At 44.9% G+C, this 20950-nt stretch overlaps 1 protein-coding gene and 1 pseudogene across 3 annotated transcripts in view; both read right to left on the reverse strand.

Annotated features, from left to right (window-relative positions):
- Positions 1-20950, reverse strand: part of LOC134966656 (trichohyalin-like) — a 241249-nt gene that overhangs the window by 38685 nt on the left and 181614 nt on the right. The window lies entirely within an intron of this gene.
- Positions 19703-19821, reverse strand: LOC134967167 (5S ribosomal RNA; annotated as a pseudogene).

The raw sequence follows: 20950 nt of genomic DNA on the forward strand, positions 1-20950 counted from the left end.
CGTGAACGTCAGGATGCCAACTACATCCCCATTTAGGAGGTGACCGCTTCCATAGTGACTTCTGTGCAACTTAAATATTGGTTGGTCATGTGATCACGGTAAAAAGTCCCTTGGGAAAAACCAAAGCTGCCCATCGCCTCCACCTACTAACACACCCCTTCTTGCTAATCATAGCCAGGTGAGCCAGTGCCAGGGACCACCAAAGCTATCAACGACTATATGATCAGCACAGTCATATGGGACAGGAGAGAAGGCACTAAGCTGCCCATTTCTAGCCACAGGCCCCCGTGGGGTGGACATTGAAAAGAAACCAATCCCGGGATAGAAAAATATGGCCCGGGATAGGCCAACCTACATCTGAGTGAGCACAAAGTGATCAGATCAGCATGGACTGTCTAATGGTTAGTATTACTGCCTCACAGCACTGAGGTCTTTGGTTCGATTCCCACCATGGTCCTAACTGTGTGGAGTTTGTATATTCCCTCCGTGCTTGCGTGGGTTTCCTCCCGGTACTCCTGTTTCCTCCCACAATCCAAAAATATACTGGTAGTTTAATTGGCTCCCAACAAAAATGAACCCTAGCAGGAATGTGTCTGTGTACATGTGGTAGGGAATATAGATTGTAAGCTCCAATGGGGCCAGGACTGATGTGAATGGCCAAATATTCTCTGTATAGCGCTGCGGAATATGTGTGCGCTATATAAATAACTGGTAATAAATAATTCAATAATTAGGAAACATTATTTGCGGTTTATTTGTTAAATTGATCATAAAATCAGATGTCAGAAATTGTTAGACTCTAATGTAACCATTCACGGACAAACCACAATCTTTTGAGGTGTTCCTCAAGTTCCCCTTGAACAGGGCAATGGATGTGTTTTAGTATGAATGAAAGTGATAATTTAATTTGCTCCGTCTAAAAATGAAAAAAGTTAAACAAGACGCTACTGTGTAATTAATGAGGTAATCGACGCGTGGAGCTTTTAAGCAAACCTAAACTGCAAGTGGTAAGAGAACCAGGAAAGGATCATGTGCTGCCAGCTCACGGTGCATTTTCAGAGTCATGAGAAGAAAACCGGGAGGAACAGTGTGACCTGAGGCATGCTAAGTCATGCAGTGTTATACATATAATATGAGCGCACAGTCATCACATAATGAGGAAAAACAAAAAAACAGAAAAGGGGAACAGGAAAGTTTTTTTTTTTTTTTTTTACTTAATGACTACTAGAGTATATCACATATTGCATAATTCATTGACAGGGTGATCAGTTTGCTGCTTTTGGTCAAGACATCCTGTGACCCTTTTAATGTTGACGGCACACCCCACCTATTTGTGAGTGCTTTGCTGTATCCACTCTCCACACCTTCAGACTTACCAGCCCTAGGTCAGATACAACCCGCCAGTTGTGGAACACTGCATCCCACAGGTCTTAGCAGAGATCGGGGCGCAGGAACCACCGCAAAAGTGCTGCAAGTGGTACTTATCTAAAAAGTAGTATCTATCTACGACCCAGATTTATCAAGCCTTGGAGAGTGATAAATTGCACAGTGATAACGTACCAACCAATCAACTCCCAACTGCCACGTTACAGGCTGTGTTTAAAAAATGACAGTAGCTGATTGGTGGGTACTTTGGGGTAGATGTATTAACCTGGAGAAGGCATAAGGAAGTGATAAACCAGTGATATGTGCAAGGTGATAAAGGCACCAGCCAATCAGATCCTAACTGTTCATTTACATAATGGAGCTGATTGGCTGGTGTGTTTATCACCTTGCACATATCACTGGTTTATCACTTCCTTATGCCTTCTCCAGGTTAATACATCTGCCCCTTTATCACTGTCCAATTTACGGTTCTGGTATGAATGGTCGACCATGTTAAGGTCGACATTCATTAGGTTGACCACTGTTGGTCGACATAGACATGGTCTAATAGTCGACACATGAAAATGGTCGACATAGGACAGGTTGACACATGAAAAGGTCACCATTTTTTTTAAAACTGTTTTTGGTGTAATTTTTTCTGTAACATAACCAGGAACCCCAATTCGTGTACCGCGTCCCCTTGGTTACCATTCCCAATCGTAGTCTATGTGGATGGTAAAGTATGAAAAAGTTAAAAATCTGTTAAAAAAAATAAAAAAAAGCCATGTCGACTTTCATGTGTCGACCTGTTCTGTGTCGACCATATGTCCATTTCGACCAATATTAATCGACCTAATGACTGTTGACCTTAACATGGCCAACCATCCAAACGGATACCCAATTTATCACTCTCCAAGGCTTGATAAATCTGGGCCAAAATCTCTCTCTCATATATATATATATTTTATTTTTAAAGACAAATAACCACCTGCACCATTTTCCAAAAGCCAATGGTCATATTTCCTGTGACCCGCTGATATAACAGCACTTTTCTATTTACTTGAACCGCTGTCATTAGCAAATAAGACAAACCGGACTATTGCGTTTATTTTTTTCAAACAATAGAAAATTCGTTGTTTCAAAAACAAACATCTGACCACAGGTATTTTAAGGATTAAAGCAAGGACAATACCTCTGGTGTCTGATGTTCCAGTCAAACATTACCAACAAAGCTGTAAGAATGTTTTAGCCCACAGGTGTCACATTCTGATCGGCTGTGCTCGCAGCACTTCAGCCTCTGACTAAATGCTTTTCGGAGATCGCAAATGAAACAGTGACACCAGGAGGCCAAGAGGATGTACTACACTGTGCCCCACTTAAAGCCATAACAAAATGTAAAAAAAAAACTTAAATGATTAAATAATATTCAAAGTAAAATAAACTGAAACATCCAATCAAATATATTAATTTTACACAAAATTAAATTTTTAGGACACAACCATTTTTTAATCACTTGGCACACACTCTGGGGGAATTCAATTAGACCTGTTAATTTAACGGGTGTAAAAAAGGGTGGTAGCCTAATTTACCACGGTTAACTGAATATATAGCTGTAGCGAGCATACCGGCGGTCAGGATCCCGGCGGCCAGTAGACCGACGCAGGAATCCCGACTGCCAGAATCCCGGCGTCGAGGGCAGCGTGTCCCCTCACTAGCTCGCTGCGCACTCCACGCTTTGGACTCGGTGGTGAGCTTCGCTCGCCACACTTTTATATCCCCCCTCAGGTGGTGGAGTGGACCATTCGGGGCTCTGGTAGGGGTTCCGCCCGGCGGCATTTCACAGGCTATCGGGATTCCGGTGTCGGTCTTCTGACCGCTGGGATCCCGACAGTCGGTAAATTAACTGCATCCCCTGAAGTGCTCCCTCTCAATAGACAAGACACTCTGGGCTGATTTTACACTGCCCTGTAGCATATTTAGTGGATCTTGGTAGCACCTTAGTCTACTAAATGCAGTGATTATACTATTTGCATATAACCGTTATCTACTAACCGGGAGTTCACTGTTTATTGGCAGACATGTTCTACAGGAGGCGGAAGTGAATCCAACCACTTGTACAAGCATTATGTTGGATCACTCTCAATTTGGGAAGCTCAGTGGTTAGCATTGCTGCCTCAAAGCACTCTGGCCACGGGTCCTATTGTGTCCACAAACTCTACACCAGTGGTTCTCAAACTCGGTCCTCAGGACCCCACACGGTTCATGTTTTCCATGTGCTCTACACCATGGGTCTTCAACCTGTGGCCCTCCAGCTGCTGTGGAACTACACATTCCAGCATGCCCTGCACAGTTTTGCTACTAAGGCATGCTAAAACTAAGGCAGGGCATGCTGGGATGTGGAGTTCCACAGCAGCTAGAGGGTCACAGGTTGAAGACCCATGCTCTACACAGGTAGTTCCCTTTATCGGATGGTCCTGAGCTCTGGCAGTGTGCGTGTGCGGCTGTGCGCTATGGGAGAGACGTCATGACGTCTCTCCCATAGAACCGAGGTTGGACAGCCAGGCGGAGGGCAGCGGTCCGGATGCAGGAGCGGGGCAGGTGAGTATTGTGGTTTTTTTTTTCTTCTTTCTTCTTATGTATGTATGTATGTATGTATGTATGTATGTATGTATGTATGTATGTATGTATGTATGTATCTAAGCATATTTAATGGGGCATAACAACTGACTGGGGGCATAACAAGTGACTGGGGGCATATCTACTGGGGCCAATACAACTGACTGGGGGCATAACAACTGACTGGGGGCATATCTACTGGGGCATAACAACTGACATGGGGCAGTATCATTTTTAAGTTGATAATTTTTGTATGGCCACCGAAGGATTTTATAAATATCTAAATGGCCCTTGGTAGGAAAAAAAGGTCCCCCACCCCTGATTTAGACAGTAAGCTCCACTAAGGCAGGTACTAATGCAAATGAGGAAGATTTTCTGTAAAGCACTCAGAACTATGTTAAGGCAGGGTTTCCCAAACAGTCCAGTTTTTAAGGATATCTATGCCTATGCAGAAATGGTATATTCAAATTGACTGAGGTACTAATTAGGTCACCCGTGCTTAAACATGGATATCCTTAAAACCTGGACTGTTAGGGGGCAGAGCTTGGGAACCACTGTGTTAAAGGTGAGAAGAAGAAGAGAGAAGAGAAAGAAGAAGAAGAATCCCAGGAGCATTTAAATATCAGAAACTCCAATGGGAAAGCATCAGTAGTGGACAACATTCACAGAATTTTAGAACGAGCATTTTCTCTCTCCTCGCCCCTCATGTCCTAAGTCACAGTGATTGCGTGTTGGGAACCAGGAGGCATGATGGGAAAGTCTCCTCCGCCAGCTCTAAAGACCCCGCACAGGTAAAGTTTTCACCTCACTTCATCACCCCGTGGGATGACTGAATGAGACACAAGAATATAGAACAGGCCTGGCCAAGCTGTGGCTCTCAACTAGCAAAGCATGATGGGACTTGTAGTTTCACAACAGCTGGAGAGTCGCTGGTTGGCCAGGACAGATATAAAACATACGTGGCTTTAAAACCTCCAGTCCAGGAGATTGGCGTTGCAGGGAACGTGGTGTCCTGCATCCGCATCATTGCTGACCCCCCCCCTGGTGTGCACTGGCTCTCAGGGGGACAGAGACATAATGACTCATAATCAATGTGAAGTGGGCGGTCTGGGGTCTTGAAGAAGCGATCTGCAGAGCCAGGAGACTGATCCGCTTTCCCGTGCATTTCCCAGAAATCAGGGTGTGTCTTAAGACATTCCGGCAGAGCAGACCTGATCATTTAAGAGGATACTGAAGGTGGATTTTGTAACCTGGGCTAAAAAGCTTACTTAAAATTATTTTCTAAAACGAAATTCTCAGAGTTCGCTCTTTACCTAAAGCGGCCCTTTTTGCTTGCACCAATTACAGCCTCCCCAGTTGAGGCGGCTGCTGAAAATCCGATTAAATCCTCAGGACACGTTATGGACTCTGGTTGACACATCAAATATAAAAACTATTCTGCTTTAAAGATGAAGAACGGCGTCACCGGATTCTGGCTAAAATGCATAAATATACATACCGGCCAACATTTTACATATGAAAACCGGTAGAAATAAAAAAGGGGGGCGTGGCCACGCCAACTTTCCAATACTTTCAATGTTAATTTGGAGAGTCACAAAATCGATACAAAGCCCTTTTTGGCAGGTACAGACCATAAAAAAAAAAAGGTACCGTACCTGCCAAAAAGGTACAGTTGGAGGATATGAATCCAGACAGTGAACCACTGATATGAATATGTAAAAAGTGTAATATCGCACCTACTGAAATGAGACCCTATTTAATAAGATACTCCTCCTTCTTGTGGGGACACATTCTCCTTTAACACTGCTTTTCTGCACCATCAAATGACATTTCTCAACCTTTGAAAATAAATCAATAATTCTGCACTCCCACTGCTAACACTATTTTAGCACAAAGGCCAGATGTGAGCTCACGCTTTCTGTGCTGGCATCAAACATAGTGAGCTACACCCCCAGGGGAATTTTAGAATGACCTTTATCTGCAGAGGTGCAACTGTAACACTATATGAAGTGCGGTAACAGACTTTTACTGCAAACTGAAAGCAAAACAGAACTACCACGACATCAGACACATTGGGATTCCCCTGCAGATGTAAATTACTATAGAGCGATTTAAGACGCAAGCGTTAAACCCCAATTGTACACAAACACGCTATACAATGAGGTCATAATGTACTCAACAAGTGAAGCAACACAAGTGTGAAATTACATCAATTAAGAACGCACTGATCTGCGAGAACGTCAGAATTATTCAATGTGACGGTTGCTTATTATTACACTTTATAAAGCACCGGTGCTGTATTGAGGAGCTTGCGACACAAACTACATACAGACATAATATATTATATTGATACAATCAATGACACATCGTGAGGTTTTAAAACTCCTAATATCAGGACCCATATCCAGTGTTTTTAATAGGACCAATTCTACAGGTAAAGTAACCCATATTCTCTGTAACAGAGGGTCCTTTAATCTCCACAATACCAAAATGTTTGTATTTGGCTATACAGGTCGGTTATCCGCTATACAGATAGCCGAAAACCGGAATATTTCAGCCCTGTAGTGACATCATGTACTCCGCGGCCAATCCCAGACAGGTGGGGAAGTGGCTTTGCAGCCATTCCCTCACCGTCACTACTGCCCGGACCCGCCGCGGACACGTTGGACCCTCCCCACGCTGATGCGCTGGTCCGCTGCAGACCCCCAGGCCAAACCCCAGGATCCATCCGGATAACAGGTATTCTGTTACCCGGAAAAACCCTATATCCGGAATGCTCCTGGTCTCGAGCATTCCGGATAAGGGATACTCTACCTGTATAAGGGTAAGGTGGGCTGAGTCTCCTTGCTGCCTCAGGAATCAGAATTGCCGGACCTCAGGTTTCCTGTTCTACTTGTGACTTATAAGCTGGGCACACACTGAGCGATAGGTCATCTGATCCGGCGGATCGGACCGACATATCGCTCCAGTGTGCCGCACATGAAACCTGACGATATCACCAGCGAGAAGGGGGAAGTAAAGAAAGGAAATACGCAGCAAGTGGAGGAAATGGTCAGGGAGAAAGGAAAGTTCTTGTGGAACTACAAGCACCAGCACGCACTCCTGATGGCTGGCAATGCACGGCGAGACTGGCCTGTCACGGTCTGCAAGAACTGGAAAGCGCAATATTGTCTACCTCTGGTTTACAGTAACTGCAGCTGTAACAGCTTTTAGTTTCATTCCCTGTGAACTCATTTACTAATATGGGGATTTAAGAGAACGCGACTCTTCCTTATTTACTAGCAGGATAGATTTCCTGGGGCGAGCCACATGGGACTTTGAGGGACTTCTTTGGTTTTTTTTGTAAGTTAGTCAGTGAGTGACACATGCAGTATAATTAGGTGGGACAGTAACGCTGCGATAAACTTCCTGTGTTGCAATATTGTACTTCATAGACTATACAAACGCACCATAATCACAGAGGCCCATTCAGCAACTAGTTTTAGCTATTTAAAACTTGTTGCGCATGATAAACGGGGCTCAAGCCAATCAGCTCCTAACGGTCATATGTTCGGAGCCGATTGGCTGGATCACCATTTATCACATGCATCACGTTTCAAATAGTCAAAGTTTGTTGATAAGTGGGCCCCTATGTCATGACATACCTTACTACGTTTGTAGTGGTGATCACTGGACTGCACCGCTAGAGATCAACACAGAAATCAATTATTCTCCGCACATAACCACTCTCAACATTTTAGAAAGTACATACAGATCTTTCTGACAGATGACACAGAATAAGGAAGCGAGAGCAGCCTCTGCCTTCGTGCATGGTAAGAGGCGCGAGTAGCCCCTGCCTGCGTGCATGGTATGAGGCGCGAGCAGCCCCTGCCTGTGTGCATGGTAAGGCGCGAGCAGTCTACCATTGCTTTCTATAGCACATGTGCAGTTTGCAGAGAACCGCCTGCATTTGGACTTGTGCAGAGAACAAGAGTGTGGTATTAAAACATTCATAATGTCGACGTGGTTAAAAAGTGTTGACAGTAGACATGTCAAAACCATAACATATAGACACCATTTCTTGCTGATTTAAGCCTAAACCTAACCCTACAAATAAGTAAAAACAATTGACATGGTAAAATGCAGACTGACATTTAAACCATATACACCTAAAGTCCATGTCGACATACAAAACATGACTACATACCAGGGTCTGCATTCTGAACGTCAACCTTCAGACTGGATACCAGAGAGCGCTACTGTTGAACAAACTGATTCTTATCGATGTAAGATAATAAAGGGGGAAATGGGACACTTTAAGAACCAGCTGCATCAGAAGCATGACTGTATTACATATTATTCAGAATGGAATCCCCACGCTGCAGCAAAGTCACTGATAAACTCTGACGCTGCACTATAAAGCAATTCCAGATCATTATCTGATAGTGCACTGAGGACATGTTGTTCAGCACTTAACCGAAGGGAAAGCTCCAAAAAGGCACTTACTATTGAGGCAGATGTATTCACCTGGAGAAGGCATAAGGAAGTGATAAATGCAAGGTGATAAACGCATCAGCCACTCAGCTGATTGGCTGGTTCGTTTATCACCTTGCACTTATCACTGCTTTGTCACTTCCTTATGCCTTCTCCAGGGTAATACAAATGGGTGCAACACAGTGTCCATTGTAAGGCCATGGAAAGGACAGTGGCGGGATGGCTTTCATCCTAGGACTGTGCTTAGAATTTAGGGGGACATGTACTAAGCAGTGATAAAAGTGAGCCAGTGGAGAAGTTGCCCATGGCAACCAATCAGCTGCTCTATATACTTTCATAGTATGCAAATTATAAATGTAACATCAATGCTGATTGGATGCCATGGGAAACTTCTCCACTGGCTCACTTCTCCACTTTTATCACTGCTTAGTACATCTCCCCCTTAGTTTACTCAGAAAAACAGAGCTCACGTTAACCTTTGTTTTTTGCATTATTAATATAATGTCTAGTTCTCTTTAAGAGACATTTCTTAATCCTTTGATCTCTTAATCTTTAACCTCATCTTGGCACAATACCCACTTGCAGTAAAGTGGTCCGCAGTGAATATCTGAGACATCCGCTGTTGGCCGCTGGCACTGCAGACCCCATAGAATGCTGCAGGGCTGCAATGTGACGGTATGCATCAAACTCCAGAAAGTGAAACCTTCCGGAGCTTGTGTCTGATATCAAGCACAAGTTCCGTAAAGCCTTCACATAAACCCGCAAGTCCTTACATCGCAAGGGACAGCTCTTCCCATAATGGGGTGTGTGCATACAGAGGCGTCCTCAAACATCTAGCCTCAATACGCCATGCACCACGAGGTGCCCGGGGTGAGCGAGCCGGCAGTTCCCCTGCAACCTCTGTTAACGCCGGGCGTCGTTTTTTTTGTCAAAAATGCATCTTATTTGCATTGCTATGCAAATAAGACGTACAAGCAATGCAGATTAAAATGATATGCAACTGCGGCTGTATGGGCATAAAAAATGCTTCGTCACAGTGTCAATGGCAGTTGTCCAGGAAAACACTGTAATGTAGTATTTTGTATGCAGATACAGCCGTGCACAGAATATACACATGCCGCATATCACTGTAAATCAGCAGAGTCTGCTTGTGCGTCTTAGTTGCACAGCAGTGCGAGTAATACGCATTGTGAGGGAAAATGCAAAAAACAGATACCGGTCAGTAGTAAACGCTCTAGGCGCGACTAAAAGGGCTGTTTAACATGACCGCAGCAGCGATGAGAGAGACATCTGTACGGCGTTCATAAGGGACAGGCATGTGATGAGGGACAGGAAGTGTTGAATAGAATAGGTCTTGATTCTACTATAATGACTTAAGAGGAAACTGGACTGTGACAGGGGCCAGGAGAGAACAGCAACACCAACTTCATGGACACATGAGGAACAGAAAGCCTTTTGTGTCATTAGGAGGGGAGTTGGGATACCTTAAGGGAGTGTATGATGGGCTTGCAGAAGAACCCCCCCCCCCCCCCCCCCAACACGGGTGTGGTATGGAAGGTAGATAGTAACTAGGTCGGCAGTGTCTAGGTCGACCACTATTGGTCAACAGTAACTAGGTCGACAGGGTCTCTAGGTCGACCTGGTCTAGGTCGACAGGTCAAAAGGTCGACATGAGTTTATGGGTTTTTTTTGTCATTTTCTCCGCAGAGTGACCGGGAACCCCAATTAGTGCACCGTGTCACCTTGCATGGCGAGCGAGCTTCGGGCAGGTTACCATTCCCAATCGTAGTCTGCGCGGATGGTTAAGTATGAAAAAGTTCGAAAAAAGAAAAATAATCGTGAAAAACTCATGTCGACCTTTTGACCTATATAGTGTCGACCTAGAGACCGGATCTCTCTCACACACACACACACACACACACACACACACACACACACACACACACACACACACACACACACACACACACAAAATCTAGTCCAGATTGGGGTAGTGAGCAGTTAGCAACACTGCTGTGTAGGGCCCATCTTTCTTCCCTCACCCCTCATTGTAATATTATTTAACTAAAGCTGACCCCTTTTCACCAGCAATAAGTCAGTGTTTTAATTCATGTAGGATTTTGCATTTATCATTAACACCTGAAAAAACGTGGACCTAGATCAGACGATAGGCAGTTTATTATTCCTTACCGCTATGGAGAAAGTGTTTCAACTACACATAAACACAATAAAATACAGAGCAAGCCCCGGCATTATGCTGTAAAACACGCAGCGATATCCAGCAACGGCCCAATATCACAGCACGTGTAACTCGAAAACTAAGGGGGACATGTACTAAGCAGTGATAAAAGTGGAGAAGTGAGCCAGTGGAGAAGTTGCCCATGGCAACCAATCAGCATTTACGTAACATTTACAATTTGCATACTATAAAAGTATACAGAGCAGCTGATTGGTTGCCAAGGGCAACTTCTCCACTTTTAATGACTGCTTAGTACATGTCCCCTTAAATCTACCGACTAATGTGTGCATTCCTCTTCCAAGCACCGGAACAGGCCACAGCGGGGTAAGCAGTTCAGGCAGTCACTAGTGGCCCAGTTTTTGCCAAATCAACCAAAGATCCTGTCTGTCAGATCTTACAGCAAAGCGACAGAATCGCTCTGTGTGTGGCCACAAGATTCGTATTCCGAATAACGCCAGTCACCACTGGCTGCTTTATTATTGGCAGGTAATAATACCAACAACCATACCGCATAGATTGTATGTTCCTAGAGGCAGGTCCATCATGGAATAGATTTGTACCCGGATTCCCTCAATGTGAGGCTCTGTGTCATATTTTAGCAATATACAACAATAAAACCTCTTTCACATCGCAAAATAACCCGGTATCGATACGGCATATAACCCGGTTGACACGGGTCACTGTGCGATGTGAAAGGAGCCATGGAGGATTCCTAGGTTATAAGAAGGGTTATTACCGGTTTGAATACCGGGTCAGTGGCAGTGTAAACGGGGTCCCGCGTCGATGCGACCCGGAACCCGTTCACAGCATAGGGAGAGGCTGCGCGGAGATAAGCTCATCACCCAGCACCGCCTCCACTGCCGGCTCCCCCCCCCCACCGCCACTATGGCAACTGACCCGGCATATTGCCTGGTCGGGAAGCCTGCCGTTAGGGTCCAATTCCAGATCCCACCCAGGAAGGACCCATTTCCAATTCCTGGGTGGAATCCGGCATTGGAGATGTGAAAGGGGTATAAGTAATTGGCCATCAAAATAAAACGCAGCGCTGCGTGCTTCCTCCTGCATCGCTATGAGTGCAATGACCGATGAAGAGACCAAATGACGCACGGGTGAGGGAGAAGGAGTGCCCATTTTTTACACCTTAGGCACATTCTATAACACAGTTGGGTGCAGTCTTGGCCTTTAAAATTATGTTGATCAGTTTTAGGTGGGAAGATGTTTAAAATGTGTGTTTTATCCTCAATATACGATTTCAGAAAGGGGAGGAGAAACCCACCATGCACAGGGGTGTGGATCGTTGGATCGACACCTGAAATAGGTCGACATTGAAAAGGTTGATATGAGAAAAAAAAGTTGACAGGAGCTGAAAACATTTTTTGGGTCGTTTTCTTCGTAAAGTGACGGGAACCCCAATTAGTGCACCGTGTCCCCTCGCATGGCTCGCTTTGCTCTATTCCCAATCGTAGTCCAAGTGGTTCGTAAAGTATGAAAAAGTAAAAAAGAAAAAAAAAAATGTAAAAAAAAAAAAAAAAAAAAAAGGTGAAAAACTCATGTCAACCTTTTCATGTGTCGACCTTTGCCATGCCGCCCCTAGTGACCATGTCGACCAACAGTGGTCGACCTAAGTGCCGTCGACCTAAGACCGGTTACCATACGCAAATGGACACTTAAATTCTGGTTTGAAATGTCAGGGCTCCGGCTGCATGAGGGAAATATTCAGGGAAGTTTTAGTGGAATGCTCACTTTCCCAAATTATACAGCTAGGGCGCTTCCAAACCCTACAATATCAGTAAATCGGGAAATGTTTTACAGTAATAAAGACAAATAAAAAAATAAAAAAGCCTTTCCCAATCTGGGTTTACACGAAAGTGTTTGGTAATTATAATGTATTTGGTTAATTTTTATTTTTTTAAACATTTAGCGTAATAGGAACTTTGAGAACGTGAGTCAGAACTCTGGTTTACCACAGTGGTTACGTCTGACATCTGTAGTATATGACTTGGTAAAGTTATTTCAAAAGAGGGAATTTGCTCGGTTTTTACACTTCAAAGACACTTTAGGTAACCAGGGTTGTGGGGGTGGGGTGAGGTAGGTGTTGAAAATAATGGCCAAACCAAAACATCTTACATGACCTCAATATCATTGTTGGATTGGAATCTCAAGCTGGTCAATTCTGATTAGTATTCCTCTGCATATAAACGCCAACAGAATTGATAATAAAAATTGTGTGTAAACCGCTCAATATAAATGTGTAAGAAAATAATAGTAATAATACATCACCCATAAACTGCGCAGTTTGCATCTCGAGAAAATGACTGCATATTCCCACGCCTCTGGATCATCATCATACGTGTGTGCACTGTACCTAGAGCAAACGATAAACTTCTAGACAGGAATTGGCTTGCACCCAAACTATGCCTATGTGAGAACTGCAGCCCCCAGAGGTAAAAATCCACCACCCTGCTCAGCATCCGTGAAGCCAGATGCGGTGCGTGAATGCACTGGTTTCACGGTGACTGGCAGTGACTTCCTATTGCTACTTCCTCGCTCCGGGACTGCCAGTCCGGACTGCGAGAAGCAGAGAGCTGGCTTCCTTAAGGAAACCACTCCCTGCCTTTCACGCAGCCCAACCCGGCTTGTATGGGCTGCAGCCAATGCAGTCCATAAAATACGGGTGTCTGCGCATGCGCAGTCACACAGCAGCGTCTGTCCAAGGACCTCCCAGATACATTGTGCAGGTGGTGGGACCCCAGGATGGCTGTCTCCTCTCCGAGCATGGGGGTAGCAGCAGCCCCCCTACTACAATTAGTCAGGAGCCACTGCTGGCCGTCAGTATAGATGCAACCTAATGCATATGGCTCTACATGACATATACTTGGTGTGCCCATTCTCTGAGCATTCACAGGTCAAATGCACACAAGATGTGCTCCACAAACAGGCCTATGTTCATCTCTGCATCAGCGCCAATTTGGGGAGGCTGTGGACGGCTCGGGATCGCCCTTAGTAACAAAAACAGAATCTGTGAATTTAAAAAGTAAAATTTGTTACAGTACCACTTTTGGCCAATAGATGGCAATACAGAGCCAAACCACTCTCCATCAGCATACAGTAGTTTAGATCTTTGTAAACACCTGCTGAGTGGTACACGGTGCTGTGTGCCTATAACTCAAAATGCGTTACTTCTATATGACTGACAGAGACCATGGGGGTGATTCCGAGTTGTTCGCTCGCAAGCTGCTTTTAGCAGCATTGCACACGCTAAGCCGCCGCCTACTGGGAGTGAATCTTAGCTTCTCAAAATTGCGAATGAAAGATTCACAATATTGCGAAAAGACTTCTCTGTGCAGTTTCTGAGTAGCTCGAGACTTACTCTGCCAGTGCGATCAGTTCAGTGCTTGTCGTTCCTGGTTTGACGTCACAAACACACCCAGCGTTCGCCCAGACACTCCTCCGTTTCTCCAGCCACTCCCGCGTTTTTCCCAGAAACGGTAGCGTTTTTTCAAACACTCCCATAAAACGGCCAGTTTCCGCCCAGAAACACCCACTTCCTGTCAATCACATTACGATCACCAGAACGAAGAAAAAACCTCGTAATGCCGTGAGTAAAATACCAAACTTCATAGCAAATTTACTTGGCGCAGTCGCAATGCGAACATTGCGCATGCGCAATAAGCGGAAAGTCGCTGCGATGCGAAGAAAATTACCGAGCGAACAACTCGGAATGACCACCCATATGCAATGATGTTTTTGTTTTATAGTGTGACCAACTACTGATGGTAATGTAAGGTTTCAGGTGGGCACCAATACAGTTGGCTGCAGACTGACCTAGAACGGAGGAGGGCCTCCAGAAAATAAACAAGCACAGAAAGAACACTGCGGTTACGTCAATATATTGTTTAATGGGTACAGTGAGAAGTAGATTATTTTATCAGAGAAGGAGTAATAAACCACTGGTTCAGCACCTAACAAAAGGCTGCATTATCCCTCAGATAGTAGTGTTCGTGTCAATGCCAGTAAAACTCTTCCATGCGCATACTACTGGATGCCAGGAACCTACTGAGACTAGTGGGTGCTCACTGCTTAGTCTGGATCAAAACCATAGAAATAATTCAACTATCAACATTTTTTTGAATAGGGCCAATAAAAGCTGTTCCAGAAAATGAAAATGTCTTCTGGGCTTCAGATCCCTTTCTGGGGGACGCAGGTCATTTCCCGAGCGGCGGGATCCCGGCGGGAATGCCGGCGGTCGGAATCCCGACCGAAGCACAGTATTCCCACTCGGGTGAGGGTCCACGCCACCACCCGAAGTGGAATAGAATAGTGTGGAGAGCCCAAAGCGCGGCAAGCACAGCTGTCAGGATTCCGGTGTCCGTCTCCAGACCTTCGGGATTTCATAACTGCCTCTATCTGGGGCTGTGTGTGTAAAAAATAGTCCATAGTCTTCTTTAGACAACACCATTCAATAGATGGCATTGACTCTCATGCAGAAGCACCGGAAAATTTGCTTGCCAGAACTTGCTGCGTACGGAAACATTGCAACCCCTTAGAAATCGATGAGGCTGGCTGTACCAGCAGTCCATGGCGGATATCTCTGATGCTTGCAGTGGACCATTATTTATTCAACATGGGGTATCCTATGTGTTGCAGTAGACCTCCAAAAAATGGGATACAGCCGCGTCAGCCCACACTCCTGTCAGCCAAGAACCTCAAACTACAGGGGGCACGTGCTCAGCAACAATGGACATAGGAAGATTGGAATAACACTGTCTGCCATGACAAATCCCGGTACTCAACCTGATGGATCAGTCCTGGCTTATGTCGTGGTTCAGGTACAATAGGTGCTGGTGAAATAGTGTTGGGACATTTTCTTAGCCCTTTTATACAGATATAGGAAGGTTTAAATGCTCCAGCCTGCCGAGTATTGTCCCTCAGCCTGCAGAGTATTGTTCCTTTGAGCGGGCTAACACACCATGTCACACAGCACCCATCACCCCGAGCTGGATCCACGACATGACAAGGAGCTCCGTGTTCTCCATGGTCACCAGATCTGAATCCAAACGCCACAACTTTAAGATGAGGTGAAACCAAAGATTTGCATCATGAATATGAAGCCAACAAATCTGCAGCAACGGCATAAGGCCATCAAGTTACCATGGAGAAGACTAAGGAATGGTTCCATCTCCTTCTGCAATCCATAGCCCAAAGCATTCAGGTCGCTCTGGGGGGAAAAAGGGGGTCCTAGCCAGCACTAAAATGGTGCACCTACGATTATGGCCACACTTGCCATTTAGTGCATGTGTGGCCAGTTAGAGGGAATATATACGTTATGGTATGAACTTACCGTTGATAACGGTATTTCTCCTAAGTCCACAGGTTCCACAAGATAACAATGGGATATGATGGAGCGGGCAGCGGATTGGCCCCAAATGATCACAAGCTTTCAGGCCTCCCAGGATGCAATGGGCCCGTCCATATATCCCCGCCCACTGGCTCAGGCAAATCAGTTGGATTCCAAAGCATCTAGGCAGGAGCATCATGTAGAGCCCTAATCAGGTGAGAAGAACACACATGCACACCCTTCCGTACAAGAAGGAAGAGGTTAGTGAGTAGCAAGATCCTCAAATCAGGTGCGTCAGGGTGGGATCCCTGTGGAACCTGTGTACCGTTATCAACGTTAAGTTCTTACCATAACATATATTTCTCCGGCAGGGTCCACAGGTTATCTACAGGATAACAATGGGATTTCCCAAAGCAATTTTAGTGGTGGGGACGCTCCTGATTCGACAGGAGAACCTTACGCCTGAATTCAGCGTCATGAGAGGCAAAAGTATCCAAGCATAATGTCTAACTAATGTGTTAATGGAAGACTATGTGGCTGCCATACATACTGTATCTGTTCTGCTGAAGCACCATGTTGTGCTGCCTATGAAGGACCTACCTTACGAGTAGAGTGAACAGAGACATTAGCCGGAACAGGGAGATCCGCTTGAGAATATGCTTCCGAAATAGTAATTCGAAGCCCTCTAGCCAGCGTCTATTTATTAGCAGGCCATCCTCTCTTGTGAATTCCGTAGAAAATAAAGAGAATCTGTCTTTCTGATGGCACTGGTGCGATCCACGTAGATCCTTAATGCTTGGACTACGTCCCGCAATGCATCTCCCGCAGAAAGTCCCGATACCTGAAAAAAAAAAAATGGGACTACAATTTCTTCATTAAGGTGGAATTTAGACACCACCTTAGGAAGATACCCAGACCTAGTTCTGAGAACTGCTTTATCTGAATAAACAAAAAAAAACAAAAACAAAAAAAGAGAGCATGACAGCGCTCCTGAATCTGACACTCTTCTAGCTGATGCCATAGTCAGTAGAAAGAGAACTTTAGCTGTCAACCATTTAAGACCCACTTGAAGGGCTTTGAGGACTAGACTTAAGTCCCAAGGCACTGTAGGAGGAACAAAAGGAGGTTGAAGGCGCAGCATTCCCTTGAAAAAGTATGCATTTTTCTTTTGGAACCATATAATCAATGCTGATACTTGTACTCTCAAGGAAGCCACCTTCAAACCCTTATCCATTCCTGCCTGAAGGAAATCTAAGACCCTGGAAACTTGGAAAGATTTCTTTCACTGCGCCATGAATATAGGCCTACCATATTCGGTGATAAATGCGAGCCGAGGAGGGTTTACTCGCTCTGAGCATTGTTTGAATTACCTGTAGCGAGAATCCTCTTGACTTCAGGATAGAGGTTTCAAGAGCCACGCCGTCAATGATAGTCGATCCAGATGCCTGTGATAACAAGGACCCTGCATTAGTAGATCTGGACGTTGAGTGAGCAGAAGTGGAGCATCCATCGACATTCTCTGCAGATCTGTGTACCAATGCCTTCTGGGCCATGCCGGAGCTATTAGAATCTTGGCACCCTTTGCTTGTTTTATTTTCCTCACCACCCTGGTAGCAGGATGATCGGAGGAAATAGATACGCCATATGAAAATCCCATTTCACTGACATGGCGTCAACAAAGCTCGCTCCGGGATCCTTTGTTCTTGCCCCGTATGTGGGCACTTTGTTGTTCAGACGGGACGCCATGAGATCTATCTCGGGCAAACCCCACTTGTCTACCAGAGTCTGAAATACTTCCAGGTGTAGAGCCCATTCGCTTGCTTGAATGGCGTGTCGACTGAGAAAGTCCGCTTCCCAGTTTAGGACTCTCGGAACTAATACTGCGGACAATGCTGGAAGATCGAATTCTGCCCACTTTAGTATGTGACTTACCTCCATCATTGCTGTTTGGCTGCGCGTTCCACCCTGATGGTTTGAGGTACGCCCCTGCCGTTAAATTGTCCGAGCGGATCTGGACTGGTCTTCCTTAAAGGGTGTCTTTTGCCTGAATCATTGCCATGTATATGGCCCGAAGTTCTAACAGATTTATATTATCAGGCAACTTTCTTCTGTGGTCCATTCCGGACACTGCTCCTCAGCCCTGAAGACTGGCATCTGTTGTCAGGATCCCCCATCTGATATCCAAAAGGTTCTCCCTTTGTCTAGATGGGATGTCTGTGGCCACCAGGATGATGACTTTCTTACCTTATTTGAAAGTACCATAGTCTGTTTCTTTATGGTCTGATGTATTCCATTCCATTTGGCCAGAATCAGACGCTGCCGAGGTCTTCAGTGGAATTGTTCATACTCCACCATGTCGAATGTTGACACCATCAAACCCCTCAGTAGCATAGCTGCGTGGATTGATATTGTTTGACTGTGTAACAACTCCTGAGTACTTGACTGTACCTTGGATAGCTTGTTCCGAGGTAATCAATTTTCTGCAGACCTGAATTCAGTACAGCCCCACAGTGAGTTATCCATTGTGGCGGAACCAGAGATGACTGCCCAATTTATGAACCACCCGTGTCTCTGCAGACAAGTCATTGTCTGTTGGAGATGGCACAGAAGCCTTTCCTGTGATTATGCTAGGATAAAAAAGGTGGTCGAGGTATGGCAATTTTCTTATCCCCTTCTTGCGGAGATAAGCTGCCATAATCATCATAATTGTGGTGCATACTCTGAGGGCTGTGGCTATCTCAAAGGGTAAGGTCTGGAACTGAAAATGTTGCTGGAGGATGGTGAACCTTGAGATAACACTGATGGAACAGTGCTATAGGAACCTGTAGGTAAGCATCCTGACTATACAGGGATACCATGTAATCTCCTGGCTACATGCAAAAACTATGGAGCGCAACGTCTCCATGTGAACTGTGGTACCCAAACTTATCTGTTTTGGATTTTGAGAATGGGGTGAAAGGATCCTTCTGAACCCAAACTCGGTTGAGTAAAAACCCCTGTCCCTATTGTGCAGGGGTTACTTGAATGACTATTCCTGACAAAAGCAATTTCTGAACTGCTTCTTGCAAACCACTATCCTTCGCCTCTACCTGAGACGGACTGGAACAGAAGAACCTTCGAGGATGCTTCTAAAAGGGAAAGCATAACCTAGAGATACCGCTTCTTGCACACAGGCATCTGTTTGTAGACTGCTACCGGATCTGTGCAAACTGAAGAAGTTGGCCCCCTATCCTTTTAGGGTCCCCCAGAAGGAGGTCCGCACCATCATGCTGATGGATTATCCTCTGGTTTGGAAGCTGGCCCTCTGGTTGCCTTTGCCTTACCAAACTTATTGTATTGGGGCTGTTACGTTCCTTTATGTCCGACAAGGCCGAAACCGGAGCCCTAGGTTTGGGGTTATATGTGGAAGGAAACGTGACCTTCTTTTAGTCTGTTTCTGACTCCAGAATATCTGTTAACTCCTTCCCAAACAGAATCTTCCAGCCAAAGGAAAAGTTTCCAGAACCTTCTTTGATTCTGAATCAGCTTTCCATGTATGTAAGCAAAAACTGCTCTGAGAGCAGCTATTGTTAATGCTGATGCCCTAGCACATTAGTGTTTATATGAGCTATATGGGATTATTGCTCCCTTGCAGGCGCTGAAAACCTGTCTTACAGTACCTCAGCCCAGTGTACCTACAGCACCTGGTATTCCAAAGTGGTCTCCCATCCAAGAACTAACCAGGTCCAACACTGCCTAGCTTCCAAAATCTAGTGAGCTTGGGCCAATCCAGTGTGGTGTGGCTGTAGATTGCAAGGTGAAGTCATGGCTGGCCTTATGACTGCCCCAGATAGAGACAATATGGTTTTCAGAAAACCATCCCTCTTTTGATGTTGACGGCAAAGGCCATATAGATGTTCGCCTATCAATGATATGCATATCTACTTTAGGAGGCACTCCCATTTTTAAACAGTCCCCAGCTGGAAAAGGATATTTGGAATCCCATTTACTGGGAACCTATATTCCTTATTGGGTATAGCCCAAACCTTTTCCATAATTTCCATCAGCTGCTGGGGTCCTCCATGAGGAGGCCCTATTTTTTGGGAACGTTTAAACATAGGTACCTTATTTTTAATACATGCTCTGCTGAATCCTCTAAGGACCGAAAAGCCTTTACTGCTCTCATTAATTCAGCTATATTCACTGAGCTGATTACTTCAGAATACAAAGAACAGGTAGAAGGTGAGTATGTAGAGCTTTCATCGTCTGGTGAATCATCATGTGTAGCCTGTGCAGTTGATGATTTATTTACACTCTGTTTATCAGCTTGTTTTATTGGAGAAGCTGTTGGGGATACCGTATGTAGAGAGCTGCATGTATGGGTTAATAGTGAACCCTAATCCTGGTATTGAAACTGTAGGAATTAACCTTTCAGCTATATTGGACAAGGTCTGTGCAAACATTGCCCAAGGGGGATCTATCTGTACTTGACGTAGATCAGGGATCTGCCTTGTATTATGCTGAAAAGCAAACCCTTTTACACATAAGCCATTCTGTACCAGATCAGAGAGGATAACACAGTTTTTGCAAGACAACATGATATGAGTGTTGGTGTTACTATAAGTGTACTTTCATCACTTTTGCCGCTCTTAGACATGATAAATAATCAGCACTTTCACAGTGTACTACACATTGTGACTGTAACCACTTTATTGTTCTAAATTGATATCAATCTGATCCTTACCCATGCACCAGCATTGAGGATGAGAAGACAAACTGACAAACATATATAAAAGTCAGCAATCACACTAGCAGTCAGTCACGTTATATATTAGTCATATGAGCACATAATCAACTACGAACACATTTTAAAGTATGTTGGAGTACATATTACTGAATTCTGTTTTATACAGATCTTAATGTATTCAGACGCAATGCGA

This window comes from Pseudophryne corroboree, chromosome 10, assembly GCF_028390025.1.
Source record: "Pseudophryne corroboree isolate aPseCor3 chromosome 10, aPseCor3.hap2, whole genome shotgun sequence".
In the NCBI taxonomy this organism is placed as follows: Eukaryota; Metazoa; Chordata; class Amphibia; order Anura; family Myobatrachidae; genus Pseudophryne; species Pseudophryne corroboree.